Here is a 17536-nt window from a genome sequence, read left to right on the forward strand (position 1 = left end):
TTGTCAATTCCCACAATACTCCCAAGTGGCAGCGCTTCAGGGTGTGACCCTTCTAGATGGCCCTTCCACAGTGCAGAGCATTTCTGCCAAGACAAGTGCCACCAAAAGGAAATGTGACAAAGAAAGGGGCCCTTGAAAGCCGGCTTCTGCCATCACCAGCACTGCCAGGGTGGAGCCAGGAGCCAAAGAGGAGGAGTAATAGACTCTCCCTCCCTCCCATGAGGTAACTGCACAGCCGTCATATCTAGGAAAAAGAAAATGTCATGACTGCTCTTGGGAGAGTGTAATGACCCAAATTATGGCCTGTCAGATGAGGCAGCACCTGCCCCAGGGAGGCCGCTGCAGCAAACACGGCTCACAGAGCAGGTGGGAAAGAGAAATGTGCTCGGGGCAGCCTGGGTGAGTGGGGACGTGGGCTTCGGACTCCTGCTTTCACCCTCCGAGGCTGCTCCCCTGGGCCTCCTGGGTTTCCCGGGAGCGGGCATCAGAGCAGCCTGGGCTGGATGGGGGAGGGGCCGAAGCAGGCACATACACAAGGTACCCTTGAAACGAGGCCAGGTAGCCAGTAGCCAATCTCTTGACCAGAATCCTTAAAGACTTCTGTTTTGGTTTGGTTTTTTACAGATTTTTAATTTTTCAGAAGTTTTATGAAGGGTGGAATCATATACAATCCCTGCTGCCTGAAGTGATGAGGGGTGGACATGGTGAAAATCACACTCACACTAAGGTCAAATAGGGCTGAGTCTCAGACCCAATTTTATTACTGGGCCGACTCAGGCAGGGCATTTTCCTCTCTGAGCCTCATTTTTCTCTTAATGGGACTTCATACAATCGCTCTGAGGACTGGACATTCATTCAACCAAATAGTATTTATGGAGCATCCATTCTGTGATGGCATATACTCTAATGAGTAAGTATTAGTAATAGTTGTAGTAGTAATAGCAGTAACTGTTACTGCAGTTGTAGAAATTGTAGAAGAGTAGCAGGAGTAAGCATTTATTAAGTGTCAGACACAGCTGCGAGAACTTTACCTTATTAACTCATTTCAGACCCCTAACTAGGGGAGGCCTTAATTGTAGACCACTTTTCATAGTTGAATAAATTCACAAGATAAGCCATAACCAATGTCCTCAAATAACTTATATTCTATGGGATTAAGAGATGATAAGCAGATCATTACAAAATTACACCAGATTAAAATCTAGAAAATAGCAGGAAAGAGGCTTATTTAGAGCAAGCGGTCATGAATGACACTGAAGCTAGGCCTGAGAGATGAGAAATCACCAACCATGAGAGAAGCACGGAATAAAGTCAGGAAGCACTTAACACACTGTCTAATGCATAGCAGTTGCTTAATAAATGCTTGTCTCCCCTCTGTTATTAATTCCCTGTTAAAGACACTTGACATGAATATCCACTAAAATGTTTAAAATCATAGTGAAGACAACCATATTCATAAGATTGAAAAAAGTGACTAAAATCAGAGTAGACTTGACCTTTGAGCCAGAAAGCCTACATGAACATGTAAGAGCAAAGGCTACTGCAATCCCAGGAAAACTAGAGAATATCCTGTCCCTCACTCAAAGGGAAGGACCCACCAAAAAGCCTGATCTGGAACTATGACAGGAAAGCATGTAGAATGTGATGGCATCAACCATCCATGAGACACTTGAGAATAATAAACCAATGAACTTGGCTAATGACACTCCTTTAAGAAACTTAGACAGTTGTTCTACAACCAGTTAGGGCTCTTAACTCTTTATAACAATTTTGATGGATGAATGGATGGATGGATGGATGGATGGGTAGATGCATGGCCTATCTCTATGACATCTCTCAGTGACTTATTCCAATCATCACCTTCCTATTAAGGAACAACCAATTCATCCTTACAGTAGCTGGGCTTAGAGTTTAATCAATATATTTCCCAGCACTCAGACAGGGGACCTATTAGGCTTGTAATGGAAGCTGCACTTTCAGACAAGCTATTTGTGGCAAAATGACTGCTCAATACATTTTGAAGCTCCTTGATAATCCATCTAGTGCATCTTCTATATTCTGTGGAGGCCCTGGGAAATACTTCAGGAGACAAGGAAAAAGCTAAGATGGTTACAAGTTACATCAGTTGGGGACCCACTTTTATAGATTTTATATGTTGGGGTGTTGCCTAAGAATTTATTTGAACTAAGTTATGTGTTGCTGAATCAGGGATTGAATGTAAGTTAACATGGAGATTCTTCTTCTTAATGTAGACCTGTAGAAAGTGGGGACAATAAATCTATACTAAGGGAACTCTGAAAAGCTTGGCTGTTTTAAGAATTTCACAATAAATTGATAAGAAATATCATCATAAGCGTATGATTCCAGTAAGTAAAGAGTTTTAGAATATCTTAAAAACAAGCCAGTAATTTAAAATATTTCCCCTGCAACCTTGTTTACTCACTGGGGCTAATAAGTCACTTTGAATTCCATTAGCACTTCTTTTCTCTTTAATAAAATTAAAAGGTTTATGAAGAAAAGACCTAAGAGTTTTAGAGAACAAACAGTTCAATGTGAGCTGTCTGTCTGATGTATGGACTGGAAAATTGGATGGGTCATGGGCTGAACTAGTAGAGGTATATATTTCAAGTTAAAGGAGGTGAGGTCACTATACCAGTAGCTACATTTTAAGAATATTCATAACCTAGAATATTCCTAAAAAAGTAATCAAAATATTAAAGAATATAAAAACTGCAACATATAAGAATACGGTGATGGACCTAGAAATATGGGGACTTTAAAGGAGAAGATTTAGAGAGAAATGTGATGATTGTCTTTATATATTAAAATTTGTTCTTTGCCTGAAGTGAGCAGCCCAAGGAATGAGGGGTGGAAATGAGAAGGAATAAAACTTCAGATATAAAATTCCTTTCCAGTAAGGGAATCATGTGGCTTTCCTTTCCCAAAAGAGTTTGGGCAAATGACAGTAAAGAAAATTTTAGGCATGATGCAGAAAAATCATGGCAATGGGTAAAGACTAAACTACCAAGCAGACCCCCAGCATGCCACTGTGAGTTCATTGTTGGGTTTGTTCATAAGAATACTTCAGAGAGCTTGTTTAAAAAACAGGGAACCTAAGTGGAGCAAGTAATGTGGGCTCTCATGCTAAGGGGAGGGTGCATGATCAGACAGGAAACAACTGAGGTTAAGTAGAGAGAAGAGGTATTGGCACCAGGCAGAATGATGAGGATGGAGGTGGAGACAGCCCAACGCTGGAGTCTAAATGGGGCAAAGAGGATACCTGAGCAGGGGAAACAGTGGCAGCGGCAGCCCCGTGTGGAGTGTCAGGGCCCAAGCAGGGTGAGGAGCTGAGCAAGAGGTAATAATGGCAGAATGGCATCTGTTGTTAGAGCCCAAACAGGGGGAGGAAAGCTTCTGCACAGTCTGGCAAGGGGTATGGAAGCCTAGTTGGGTGGAAAAAGTGTTTGTCAAGGGCAGAGGGGCAGTGATGGCAGCTCGGCATGGAATGTAGGAGCACAGTAAGAAGGGTATCAATGCAGGAGAATGGCAATGGTAGCAGCCTGGGTGATGTGTTGAAACCCCAGAGAGGCAGGAGGAGCTTCTGCAGTGGGGGATGGGAATGGGAGAATGGTGCTAGTGACAAGATATTGGTTGCATCCTGGGAGAATTTTTCAAATAAGTAAGTATATGGAGGATCACAGGAAGAGTAGACTTCTCATAGTTGGGGAAAGAAATTACAAATATGGAAAAAAAAATATAGAGGTAACCTAGAAGTGTCCAATTTTAATTGTAGTTTGGAGTGTGAATTCATGGTTTTCAGTATATAGATATATTGAATCAGATAGATAAATTAGTATACATGGGTATATATACATGCATATATTCCCTAGCTCTGCCCACTGAGAACTGGCAGCAGTGACACCCAATAACAATGAACACACCTAGCACTGAGATTTTGGTATCTAAACACCATCCTCCACTAAAAGAAACCAGAACTCCTTGGAGAAATAGCCAAATCTAGGGCTGGGGCAGAGGAAGAACAAGATGAGACTGGAGCATCTTTTTGTGCCAGAAAATAATGAGATGCTCAGTGAATAACGGGAACATGTCAAAAGGGCACCAGAGCCAGCTCAAAGGGGTTCCTTCTGCCCAAACCTCAGACAATTTAAGTATCAAAATAAATATAAAGAATACCACATTACAACCTAATGAATAAAATAGGAATTCATGAGTCCATCCTGATATAGGTAAACTAATGAAGAGAAATTTTTTTACAATGGAATGACAACTGATAAATGTAGTAAAAATGATGGAATTCAAAACTCACCATATAGCAACCATTATAGCATTAATTAATTCAGTCAAGAAACATCAATGGACACTAAAACTAAAGTGCAAAAGTTTCATGAGGCTTTTGATAGCTTCAAAGCACCTCACCTCAAAATACTTATTGATTATAAAGGGAAGAAAAGTAATTTTCTGGTGGAAAAGCCTGGCAGCCATGACCTTAGTCAAAGGTGATGGTTAATATCACCAGTCGTAGGACAAATTGAAATCATGTGCCGTCTGATAAAATGGAATGAGAAGAACACAGCATCACTTACGTGATATTTCTGGAGGAAAAATTGGCAACCTGAAACTAATCATGGAGAAACTTCAGACAAATCCACACTAAGCGACATTCTACAAAGTAACTGGCCTGTGGTCTACAGAAGTGTCGAGGTCACGAAAACTAAGGAAAGCCTGAAGAGCTATTCCAGATGGAAGGAGACTAAAAGAGACATGACAAACTAACACAGCATTGTAAATCAACTATACTCCAGTGAAAATTTTAAAAAAAGAGAGAGAGACATGACAGCTAAATGCATCCTGTATTGGATGCTCTTCCCATAAAGGACGTTATAGTAAGAACTGGCAAAGCTCAAAAGGTGTCAAACAATTAGATATTAGTAATAAATCAGTGTTAACTTCCTTATTTTGATGGTTGCATTGTTGTTACAGAGAATGTCATCAACTGAAGGAAATATACACTACAGTTTTCTGGGAATGATGGGGCTGTATGTCAGAAATTTATTCTCAAATAATCCAGGGTGTATACCAGGGGAAGGGTGTTTTTTAATATTCCTGAAACTGTTTTGTAACTTTGAAATTATTTCAAAATTAATAAATAGAAATTCCTGGACTAATTATAGACCTACCAAAGAATTTGAATTTATGGAAGTGAGGCACAAGGAAACGTATGTTCAAAGGTATCCATGTCATTTATTGCCAGGTTTGGAAACCCCTGAACTATACCAGTGCTTATCAAACTTTAGTGTGTATACAGATCACCTGGGGACCTTGTAAGATTCAGATTCTAACTCAGTTGTTTTGGAGTGGGATCAGAGACTCTGCATTTCTAACCATCTCCCAGGTGATACTAATGCTGCCGGACCACAGATGAACTTTGAGTAAAGAAGCAGATATCTTTGAAAGCATATTGCACCTGGAAATCTATGAGAATAGGATTCTTCTTCCAGCCTTCAAACAATTTGTGGCAGTAGAATTCATAAATGTGAATGTACTTTCATGAGCGGCCTGTGAGATAAACTGGCAATGGACTTCGTATTCGTAGATGATCTTGCATGATCTAACAAAAGAATAATCTTGCCCCTAGAGAACATTCTGTCAGGCTCTGAACATGTTTCAGAATGTAACAAGAAGCAGCTTTATTTTTTTGCCAACATGACCGAAATCTAGGCAATGGTAATTCATCAGAAGTCTAGAGATGCATTGAAAAAATATGAAAAGTTCTTTGGATAATGTCCCACTATCTCTTTTATCATCATTTACTTGCAGTTGAAACTGAATTTAAAAATTAAAAAATTTTCTTTTCCTCAGAGCAAAGGGGAAGAAAGACTTAGGAGTCCATGCCAGAGGTGACTGTCTTAGCTACTCGATGGATATTCAGTTCTTCCTTACATCTATATCAAATCCTAATAAGCTGATCCCTTTACCATCTTTGTGTGGAATAATAATTATTTTTATTAAGTGCCAGTATGTGCCTAGCCATGGACTAGGGCTATTACTTGGGTTTCATTTTTTTATATTTTTTATTAAAAAATAGGTAATTTATGTCATGACCTGCCCGTGTATCATGCCAGGTTCACAATTTTATGCTTTTTCTACATATAGATGTGTCCATAAAATAACATATAGTAGTGTTTAAGTATGTTTTAAAGATATACTTAAATGCTATCATAGTGTACCTATCCTTTTGCAGCTGTTGCTCTCACTCAAAATTAAGGTTTTGAGCTCTCCAAAGATGGACAGGCAGATAGATAGATGGAGTATTTCATCCTATGAACACTCTACATTTGATTTACGAACCATTAATTTGCCTTCGGTTTTTCACTACTCAAGCAATGCTATAATAAGCATCTTTATGTATGCTTCCTACTTCACATGTGCAAGAGCTTCGCTGGGTATGTAACCAGAAGCCAAACTGTGAGTTCATAAGGTATGTGAATTGTCAAATGTACTAGAAAATGTCAACTGTCTCTCCAAAGTGTTTTTACCGTTTACACTCCCCCTGGCAGTATAGGGGAGTCCTCATAGCCCGACATACATGCCAACACTTGGAATTTGCACCTTTTTAAAAATTATTGGCTGATCTGTTGATTATAAAAGGGTACTTTGTTGTTTTAATTTATATTTATCTGATCACTAGCACGATTATTCATCTTTCCCTATTCCTCTTTTATGCACTGGCGGCTTTCATCCTTTGCCCATGTTTATTAGGTTTTTGTCTTTTGCTTAGTTACTTGTAGAATTGCTTTTAGTACATTCTAGATTGTCAGTTACATGTGTGGCAAACATCTTCTCCTAACCTGTTATTTCACATTTAGGTTGTTCATGGCATCTGGTCATGTAGGAGTTATCAATTTTGAGTCAAATATATCAACATTTCCTTGTGTAACTGTGTATGTGGGATTTTGCTTAAGAAAACATTTTCTTCCCCTAAGGTCACCAAAATGTTCATATAAGTATCTTCTAAGAATTTTAAAGTCATCTTTTACACAAGTAGCCTTTAATCTACTTGAAATTTATTTTGTTTATAAGAGATAGAAACACAATTTATTTTTATTTTCATATGGAAAGCCAATTGTTCCAACCCCAGACCATCCTTCCCCACTGAGTTGTAAGGACTCCTGTGTCATCCACTGAACTCTTACACAAGCTTCAGTCTGTTTCTGGACTCTCCATTCTGTTCCAGTCATCTATTTGCTCTTCCCTCTGCCAGGGCTACTGTTTTAATTACTACAGCTTTACAAAATGTTTAACATTTGGTAGTGTGAGTCCCATCAACAGCTTCTTTTATCAGTCTGTTCGCACATGATTTGGGGGTTTTTTAAACTTCTTTTGTTACCTCTGCATGGTTAATTTTAATGCATGTTCTGTATATCTTGAAAAGAATGCATATTCTCTAGGTCTGTCTATGGTATCTATGAAATCAAGCTTGATATTCACGTTATTTTAATCTTCTAAATCTGTTCTATATTTTTATTTCCTTTATATGATTGAAAGGTATGTTGATAAGTACCTGTAACTGTCGTCTATTTACTTCTCAGTGATAGTCCCTTCTAATAATGAAATGTCCCTCTTTATCACTCTTTATGATTTCTATCTGAAATCCTTCTTTCTCAAAACTAACTTTGTTTTTCTTTACTTTTTAAGTGTTTTGTTCTTATTCTATCAAATCAATCAAGTTTTCGTTATCCCACTTTTTAAATCCTACTGACTTGGAAGTTATTTTTTGTACTTCTACTCAAGTTTCTACACTATTTTGAAAACTCATCAAAATATTCACTATCATCACTTTTTCTAGTTAACATGTATGTATTAAATCATCAACATGTAACCAACTGAATGTAAAGGTCTCAGTACCTCTCCCTCTCCCTCCTGCTCACCACCACCTCTCTCTCTACTGCTTTACCACAGAACAGATGCATTCTGTTCTATTTCTGCTCCCAGTTGGAGGTCCGCAGGTTAAGAACCCACGACCACAGGTATCTCACTCTCTTCCCCACTAAAGCAGCTTGACAGATGTGAGGCAGGAAATCCAGATAAAAGCATCTATTTGTTATGTTCAGCCTCTCCATGATGTGGGTAGATGCAAAGTCTAGACCTGGAGGGAAATACTAGAAGGTACAATTCGTAACTGTCTATCTAATCCACATTCTTACATTCTGATTTATGATTAATAAGGTTATCATTTTCATCTCAATCTCTCTGATTCGTTCATCTATTTTCTTAATTGGTTCTAAACTCAGACAAAGAAAAAAAGTAAAATATTAAGCCTGACCTCTGACCTCTGGCCTGGGCAAAGTAACAAAGATAGCAAAGTTCTGTCTGTTCATTGGGACCTCCATAACACAGGACACATTTCCTAACTAGGGCACTGGAAGTCCAAGATCCACTTTGGCTGAGAACGAAACCAAAAAGAGAAGTTAAAGGGAACAGAACAGAGGCAAGGATGACATCAAAAGGCAGGTTCATTTTGTCCCTGGCACTGGGTTTTGATGCTGAGAAACCCAGCTCCACAGGAGCCCAAGGTTCTCAGTTAAGTAATTGCTTTATGTTTAGCTCAAATTAAGTTCTTTCTGTTTTGTGGGTGGGGAGGAGAACTGATGATTTCTTCCTGGAGATGTTCCTGACTCCCCAGGAGAACACAACAGCAATGGTTCCTGCCCCACGGACTGGAGTGGAAAACACACTTTGGTTCCCACAGCAGGGATACCCCAGGAGCTCTGCTGCACTGTCACTAATACTGTGGTCTTTCCAGCCAAGACAGTGGAAGTAAAAGCAAGATAACCAGCCGTTCTTGAGTCAGGATCATGCCAACCAGCTTCTAGCCTCCAGACGGCTTGACTCTGGCCTCAGCTCTGCAGCAACTCTCCATAATTCCCCGCTCACCGCACAGGCACTGAGGCAGGAGGGTGCACGGGCCAGCTTCACGGAGAGCTAACGTGTGAGAAGGGTACAGGGTAGCAAGGGAACCGGTCAGGCACAGGAAGGCACAAAGGCACAAAGGACGTTCAGTGGCCACTGAAGTCACATCTCCGTCCAGAGCAGACATTTTGAATATGGAAGAATTGCACGATCAGCTTGACAATATATTTAGAAGCCCTCTGTTTCTGTGTGCTCAGAATAGCATACTATCATTTATTACTTCACAAATAGTCAAATTGCATAATCCTCCTAGCTCTCACCAGTCTGTGCTGTTTAAGTTTGAACAAATTGTGTCCACTACAAAAAGTCTTAGGTAAAGAGAAAGTTTGTTTTCGAGGAGTGTATTCAAATATTTTTAAAATGCAGAAAGCACTTGTATAGTTTCCTTCTGTAGCTGTGTGTTCATTCTTAGTATCTGTAAAGAACTTATTCATGATACACCTTCTAGAATTGACAGTAGTAACAGAGCAGGTTTGTATTTGATTTCACTTGGTCACTGCAAAGAGTCTTGTATACCATTGTTAATGTGCTATAGCATTTTATGCAAAATAGTGCTGCAGAGAAGGCAGGGAGGGCTTTCTCATGTCCTCCAAGGGGAGCCTCGGCCTAGACCAGAGGAGCTCTAGGCACGGGGGGAAAACTGAGCAAACGCCCATGTGTGAGAAGAGCCGATTTTATGTGAAATGGCTGTGTGGAGAGTCCCATCAGCTCCCTTGCAAATGGACAAGTCATAAATCTGCCTAATGACTTGGAAACTCAAAATTGCCTCTTTCATTTTAAAGAATTTTTAATGCTGTCCTCTCCAATGGGCACCATTAACAAAGAAACCCTCTAGTCCTCCACATGGTTTCCCTGGTAGGCAAGTGTGTTTTCAGGAAGACCAGAGGGGAAAAGAACTCTCAGTGGGGGAAAGATGTGTATGGAGAGAGGAGCGCTTGCTAATTTCTCCAACCCACCCACTCCATTGAGGCGGAGAGATGGCAGGGTGTGCATACCACAGAGAAAGTAGAATTTATCTCAGCTGTGATTGCATCTTCCAACCATTTTAATCTCTCTTTTTTGACACTGTATAATAACACTTTCTTCAAGGAATGTTCTTTAATCTCATATTTTGAAAACAAATTCTATTCCAGCTGTCCTTCTGGTAGGTGACCTTTAATGGTTTTGCTATAGGTAAAATTCTGTCATTATGTTCTTCCTCCCCGCTCAGCTTTCTGGATATCTAATTGCTCAGATGCTGCAGTTTTCACCAGTGATAATATTGCCCTTTCAAAATTTTCCTGCAAGCAGCCTGAAAGGATTCGTTCGGAGCAGTGGTTTCATTAATTTATTTAAATGCATTTCTCAAACAAAGCAGGTTAGTTGTTTTGAAATGTCAGGGTCCAGGAGCAGATTTGAAAATATTCTGCAAAATACAATCGTCCAGGCTTTCCGAGAAAAAGAAAGTAGGCACTTGTGAAGGAAGCAAACTGACGAGTGGCTGCGTGCTGTTCCCAAAGGCCCCAGCGGTCCAGCTCATGGAGATCACCAGCATTCATTCCAGCCTCCGTGCTGGGGATCATGCGTACAAAGCAGTTTTTGCTGTGGAAGATAATTAGCACTAATCTCTCAAGTATGAAGGGCCCCTCCCTTAAAAGAATAGTTTGGAGGCAGATTGTTTTAGGTTAGCAAAGTGACTGGGCCCACTGGATGGGCACCAGGATAAAGTGACTCCTATGTGCTCTGCTGGGTGAACCGGGGCCTAGGGAGCATCAAGTTGGAGGAAACAGAGGGCTCTGGACCAGGCAGGGGGAAATGAAATAACATGTGTTGCAAACCTGCATGAAACGTTCACAGGTAGTTCAAAAGTATTGGTTGGTATATGTCATTTAAGGAAGAATAAACTATATCTTCTTCAAACATAGCTCTTATCACTGGATTTTAAATCACCCAGATGTTTTAGCTTTCTTCACTCCCTGGCTGACAAAGCAATGACTCTCCATTGTCTACTGAGTAATATCTAATTTTCTTAGAATGACGCTCAAGACCTGCCGCAGGCTGGCGTCCGCTTGTCTTTGTAGTTCTTTCCCACCGCCTCCTCCACATCACACGCCCTTTGCACACACCAGTGAAACTAGGCACCCTCCATTTCCTAATCATCTCTGGCATTTCACCCACCTTTATCCTTTTAAGACAGCTGCAGACCCCCTCGTTTCTCAGGCATCATGTAAACCCCGATTGATTCTTTAAAGCCTGGCACAAATGACTGAAAACTCACCCCATGCTGTGAGGAGGGCTTCTGCCTTCTGGATCTTCACACACTTTGGAAATCTCTAACGCCCCTACCAATGGACTGCTCTACACACACACTGCACATCTCCTCCCCCTCCCCCAGAGGTTGTCCTCACCCATCCCTCCACTCCAGTGGTCCTCAACCCTGCGTGACACCTCAGTCACCTAGGGAGCTTTGTAGAAGCACCAGCTCTGGGTTCCTATCCCAGAGACTCTGGCACAACGCTCTGAATCTGGAGTCTGGGCATGGTATTTTTTTTTTTTTTTAACCATCTTCTTAAACATTTTTAAGTGTACAGTTCAGTAGTGTCAAGTATATTTACACTGTGGTACAACCAATCGCCAGAACACATTTACCTTGTAAAATCTGAACTCTTTACCCACTAAATAGCAACTCCCCATTCTCCCCTTCCCCTAGCCCTGACAACCACCATTCTATTTTCTGTCTCTGTAAATTTGACTACTCTAAGAATCTCAAATAAATGGAATCATATACTGTCTTTCTGTGACTGGCTTGCTTCACTTAGCATAATGTCTTCAAAGTTCATCCATGTTGCAGCATGTGACAGGATTGCCTTCATTCTTAAAGCTGAATAATATCCCACCATATGTATATACCGAATTTTCTTTGTCCATTTATCCATTGATGGACATTCAGTTTGCTTCCACCTCTCGGCTATTGTGCATAATGCTGCTGTGAACATGGGTGTTGAAATATCTCTTCAAGACCTTTTCGATTCTTTTTTTTTTTCAGTTATACATATATATATTCTTTTTCATTATGGGTAATTACAAGATATTGAATATAGTTCCCTGTGCTATACAGTAGGACCTTGTTGTTTATCCATTTTATATATAGTAGCTTGTATCTGCGAGACCCTTTCAATTCTTTTATATATACCCAGAAGTGGGTTAGCTAGGTTATATGATAATTCTATGTTTAATTGTTTAAGGAACCATCATACTGTTTCCCATAATGGCTTCACCATGTTACATGCTTCAGCAGTACACAGAGTTTCCAATTTCTCCACATCCTCACTAACACTTATTTTCTGTTTTTTTTGTTTGTTTGTTTTCATAGTAATCATCCTAATGGATGTGAGGTGATATCTCAGTTTGGTTTTGATTTGCATTTCTCTAGTTAGTGAAGTTAAGCATTTTTTCATATGCTTGTTGTTCATCTGTATATCATCTTTACAGAAATGTCTATTTAAGTCCTTCACCCATGTTTTATTTTATTTTTTTATCCACAGTATTTCTTTTATTTAAAAAATTTTTTTGAATTTTATTTTTTTATATAGCAGGTTCTTATTAGTTATCTATTTTATACATATTAGTGTCTACATATCAATCCCAATCTTCCAATTCATCCCACCACCACCACCCCCCGCCCCCACTTTCCCCCCTTGGTGTCCATATGTTTGTTCTCTACATCTGCTTCACCCATATTTTAATCAGGTTATTTGGGGTTTTTGTTGTTGAGTTGTTGGATTTCTTCATACATTCTGGATATTAGCCCCTTATCAGCTATATGATTTGTGAATATTTTCTCTAATTCCAAAGTTTGCCTTTTCACGTAGTTGATTGTGTCCTTTCATGCACAGACGTTTTTAAGTTTGATGTCACCCCATCGGTTCATCTTGCTTTTGTTGCCTGTGCTTTTGGCATTATATCCAAGAAGTTATTTTGAAACCCAATGTCATGAAGCTTTCCCCCGTTTCTTCTAGGAGTTTTAAAGTTTTACGTCTTATGTTTAAGTCTTTTATCCATTTTGAGTTAATTTTTGTATATGATGTAAGGTAAGGGTCCAATTTCATTCTTTTGCATATGGATATCCAGTTTTTCCAACACCGTTTGTTGAAGAAGCTGTCCTTTTCCTTTTGATTGGGCTTAGTACCCTTGTTGAAGATTATTTCACCACACAGACTAGGGTTTATTTCTGGGCTTTCTATTCCATTAGTCTATATGTCTATCTTTAGGCCAGTACCACACTGTTTTGATTACTATAGCTTTATAATATGTTTTAAAATCAGGAACTATAAAACCTCCAATTTTGTTCTTTTTCAAGATTGGTTTGGCTATTCTGGGTCCCTTGAGATTCCATAAGAATTTTAGGGTAGATTTTTCTATTAAAGCAAACATAGGAGTTTTGATAAGGATTGCATTGAATCTGTAGATTGCTTTGAGTTCCATGCCCTCTCAAAGCAATCTACAGATTCTATTTTATTATAAGCTCCTCAGGAGTTTCCAATGCATAATCTAGGTTAAAAACTACCACTCCCCCTCTACAGTGGTTAACAAAAGGCCTTGCAAATAGTTGTTAAATGAGAATTTGTTTTAAATTATTAATCAGCTATTTAGCACACATTTTGTAACTATTTTGTTCTCTGGAGCAATGTGACAGTAACTTTGATTTAAAAGAGAGTGAGAAAGAAAAAAAGGGCCAGGAAACGTGGCCATGATCAAAAGCAGTCAGACACTGTAAAACAGCGAACCATCAAAGCAAACTACGTCTGTAACTATGCCGCATTCCCAGAAGTACATCCTTCACTCAAAGAAGAAAGCATGTGCCTCCAGTGAAATGAGGAAAGGGGAAGTTATAAGAGAGAGATGTGAGGCTAGGCCCCATGTCTAGAGCCACACCTGCTTATCCTGAAGTCTCCCAGGGATTCTTGTGAACTAGATATCAGTGGAAGTGTCTTGTCCTTAGGAATTCAAATAAAATTGGTTTGGTTTAATATACTTATATATTGCAAAATGATTACCACCATAGTGTTAGCTAATACCTCTATTATGTCACATAATTACCATTTCTTTTTTGTGGTGAGAACATTTAAGATCTACTCTCTTAGCAACTTTCAAGTGTACAGTATAGTATTGTTACCTATAATCACCATGTTGTACATTAGATCCCCAGAAATTATTCATGTTATAACTGGAAGTTTGTACCCTTTGACCAATACCTCCCCATTCCTCACTACTACCAGCCCCAGCCCCTGGTAACCACCATTCTACTCTGTGTTTCTATGAGAAACAGAGCTTTTTATATTCCACAAGTGGTATCATACCATATTTGTTTTTCTCTATCTGACCTATTTCACTTAGCATAATGCCTCAAAATCCACCCACGTTGTCACAAATGACAGGGTTTTCTTCTTTCTCATGGCTGATTAATATTCCTATTCTTTACATCATGGGGTCCCATAATTCTTCCCAATTTCCCCATAGATAGAATTTTACCAAAGACCTCTAGCCTCCTACTCTACCCACCAGAAGGAATATGCAGCTCCACAGTTCCGGTTTAAAAGTAAGTTCTCTCTCTCTCTTTCCCTTATTGCCCTTTCTCCTGGTTCTCCATGCCTTCCTGCAGCTTGCAGTGATGGGCATACTGGTGCAGGCCTTCTTTCAAGGAAGCCAGCATCGATAAAGCAAAAGGCAGGGAAATGGTTGGGGGAAAGGGTATTGCCTCTAACTTCCCAGAGGAAGAAAAATGTCTGCAAATACAGTATCTATGAAAAGCACACAAACCTCTTATAAATTATGAAACATTATTTTATACTTTAAAAAATATACATTTTTCATCACGATGAAAAAATAAAAATCTAGTACTAATACACTCAAATATCCTGCCTTCTGCCTGTATTATCTGTCCAGAGTCCTGGAGGCTCTGATGAAGCACACCAGAGTTTACATCCACCTGGGAACACAATTCCCTCTGAGCTACCTTGACTGAGGGGAGCTTACAGTTCACAGTTGTAAATGGATGAGCTCTCCAGGCAGGACCAGAACAATGACACTCAGCAATTTGGTTGTCTTAAAAGAAATCCTCTTGAAAAATGATAGCAGGCTCTCTTCTAGAAGGAATATTCAACCTTGGCTCAGAGATGAGAAAGAGACAAAGAATGTGTCCTTTGTTGGAAGTGCCCCAGTTGGGTCTTCAGCCAAAAGTGTTCCTTCTGAAGAGAGTCCTGGCACTGAGGGAATTTCAGGAGCCCAGAGGAGATACTATTCCCTGGATAGGAGGCAATCAGGCACCCCAGCCTCCAGAGTCTCAGCTTTTAACTGTAGAATGATGGCCTTGACAGTCCAGCATGTCCTAGTTGGTGTTGTTCTGGCCCCAGTCACCATGACCAGGGAGGAAAGAGGCTGGAGTGTATGCAGGAGAGTGTGGTTATAAAGGCCTAGAGAAGGAGAGTGAAAAGAGGAGGGGAGGGGAGAGAGGGAAAGGAGAGTGAAAAGGGAAGAAGAAGAAGAAGGAAGAAGTAGAGATGGAGAAAGGGACCCACCACTGGGGGTGGTACTGCCTCTGGCCCTTCAGCCTGATCTTTGCAGGGTTTGGGATTGCTGTAGGGTTGGAGAATCCCGCAGTGAGCAGGGCCAGAAAGTGGGAATGTTGACACATATTTCTTCTTTCTTAAGATATTGATAGTTTTCATATATTTCACTCTAGGCTAGATAATCAAAATCAATCAGTTAACTCCTGAGAAACACCTCTGCACTTTCACTCACATGGGTCAATCTGCTCCCCTTACCTATTTACTCATCCTGTCCATCCTTCTGGATGCAACTCACATTAGACCTCCAGGTTACAGCCTTTACTGACCACCCAGTGTTAAGCAGTGATACCATCCCCTTCGTTTTCTGAATTTCTAGAGTAGTTATGAGCTGTAAAATTCATCTGGCAATGAGTCATGTACTACACGAGACATCTATGTCATTGTTCTTTCAAAGTGTTATTAAGTATAGGACAAACATATGTCCAGGTTTAGCCCAGATGGTACTGGTTTATGCAGCTTCGTTCAGAATAATAATAACACCCCTGTTTAGTCTCACAACCAACCCAGGTTAAGAAGATATATACTATGGAAAGCCCATTCAAATGTTAAATTCTATGTCATTTCAGACTCTGATGAGAATCTAAAAGCTCCTCAGGGCTCCCTGTCATGCTCCACACCAGCCAGGCTCCTTACACACAGTGCCCGACAGTATTTTTATTGCGAGCATGCATTGCGCTTTTCATTTTAAAAGATGGAAAATGAACAAGCCCTAAAAACTTGTGAACACGCTGAATATAAGGGGAGAGGTTTTAATTTAACTTAGACCCTCACTGTTTTCATTGTGTAAGACCTAAAACCTATCACATTCCAGAACTGAAGATGAATTTTATTCTCAGATTTGCATCTGATTTTTAAAGATCACAGTGAAGGAGAAAGTGCCACTTCAAACACAGACATGCTGGTCTTCCCTTCCTGATGCCTGAAGACTGCTCAGGCTGCCCAAGCCTGCAGGTCACCTTGGGTTACCCTGAAATATATTTATTCAATTTCATTCTTACAGGAATATAAGTGGTACTGTCAAATAAAGTGAGAATTTAAATGACAAACATTCTGAAAACAACAATCCAGAAAATGAAATCTCTTCTTTCTTATTGAAACATTATGTTCTCCGGGTAAAAGTGAAAGTCATCTCTTTTTCCTCCCTCCTCATTTCCCTCTAGTGGGGAGAAGCCAAGAGATGATTATGTTATCATCCGCGTATTCATCTACCCATCGGTCAGTATTTATTAAGGATGTGTTCTGCACTCAGTGCCGGACATGAATGATGACTGAAATGAACACAGTCCCTGACCTCAAGTAGTTTATAGTCTGATATGCAAAAGAGTCATCAAACGATTACGGGATAATCATATAATTAATATTTGGTGTTAAGTACAAAGGATTATTTCAGCAATCTTGTCAGAAATACTTAACCTACTCTAGACAATCAGAAAGGACCTCCCTAAACAAGAGATACTCAGGCTGAGACCCAAATGATGAATAGGAATTGGGTAAGCAAAGAAAACAGGAAGAATGATGCAGACAGAGGTTGCAACTGGCACATAAGCCTAGAGATGGGATTGAATGTCATGAGTTTGAGAGGAGAAAAGTGTACCAGCACTCCTGAGCACGGGGGAGAGGCAGCAGAAAAGGAGAAGGCTCCTCTAGGCTTGGCCCATGGCTCGAGGGTTTGGTTTCTTACTCCTCCCTTTGATTAGTCACCCTAAATCCGTTACTAAAGCCAACACCTAACCAGACAGCTGAGTGAACATCAAAGTCACCGCCAGGTCTTAAGGACTTTCAATCTGACTCATATCATAACAAAGGATGAGAATTAGGCTTGGTAGAACTCAGGGCCCACGCCACAGCATTATTTGAAAAGACAAGCATATATACCTAACCACCATCACTTCTAAACCACCTGGTCCACTTCTAAGCACTCCTTATTCCTCCCAGTT

This window comes from Hyperoodon ampullatus (assembly GCF_949752795.1).
Source record: "Hyperoodon ampullatus genome assembly, chromosome: 15".
Lineage (NCBI taxonomy): Eukaryota > Metazoa > Chordata > Mammalia > Artiodactyla > Ziphiidae > Hyperoodon > Hyperoodon ampullatus.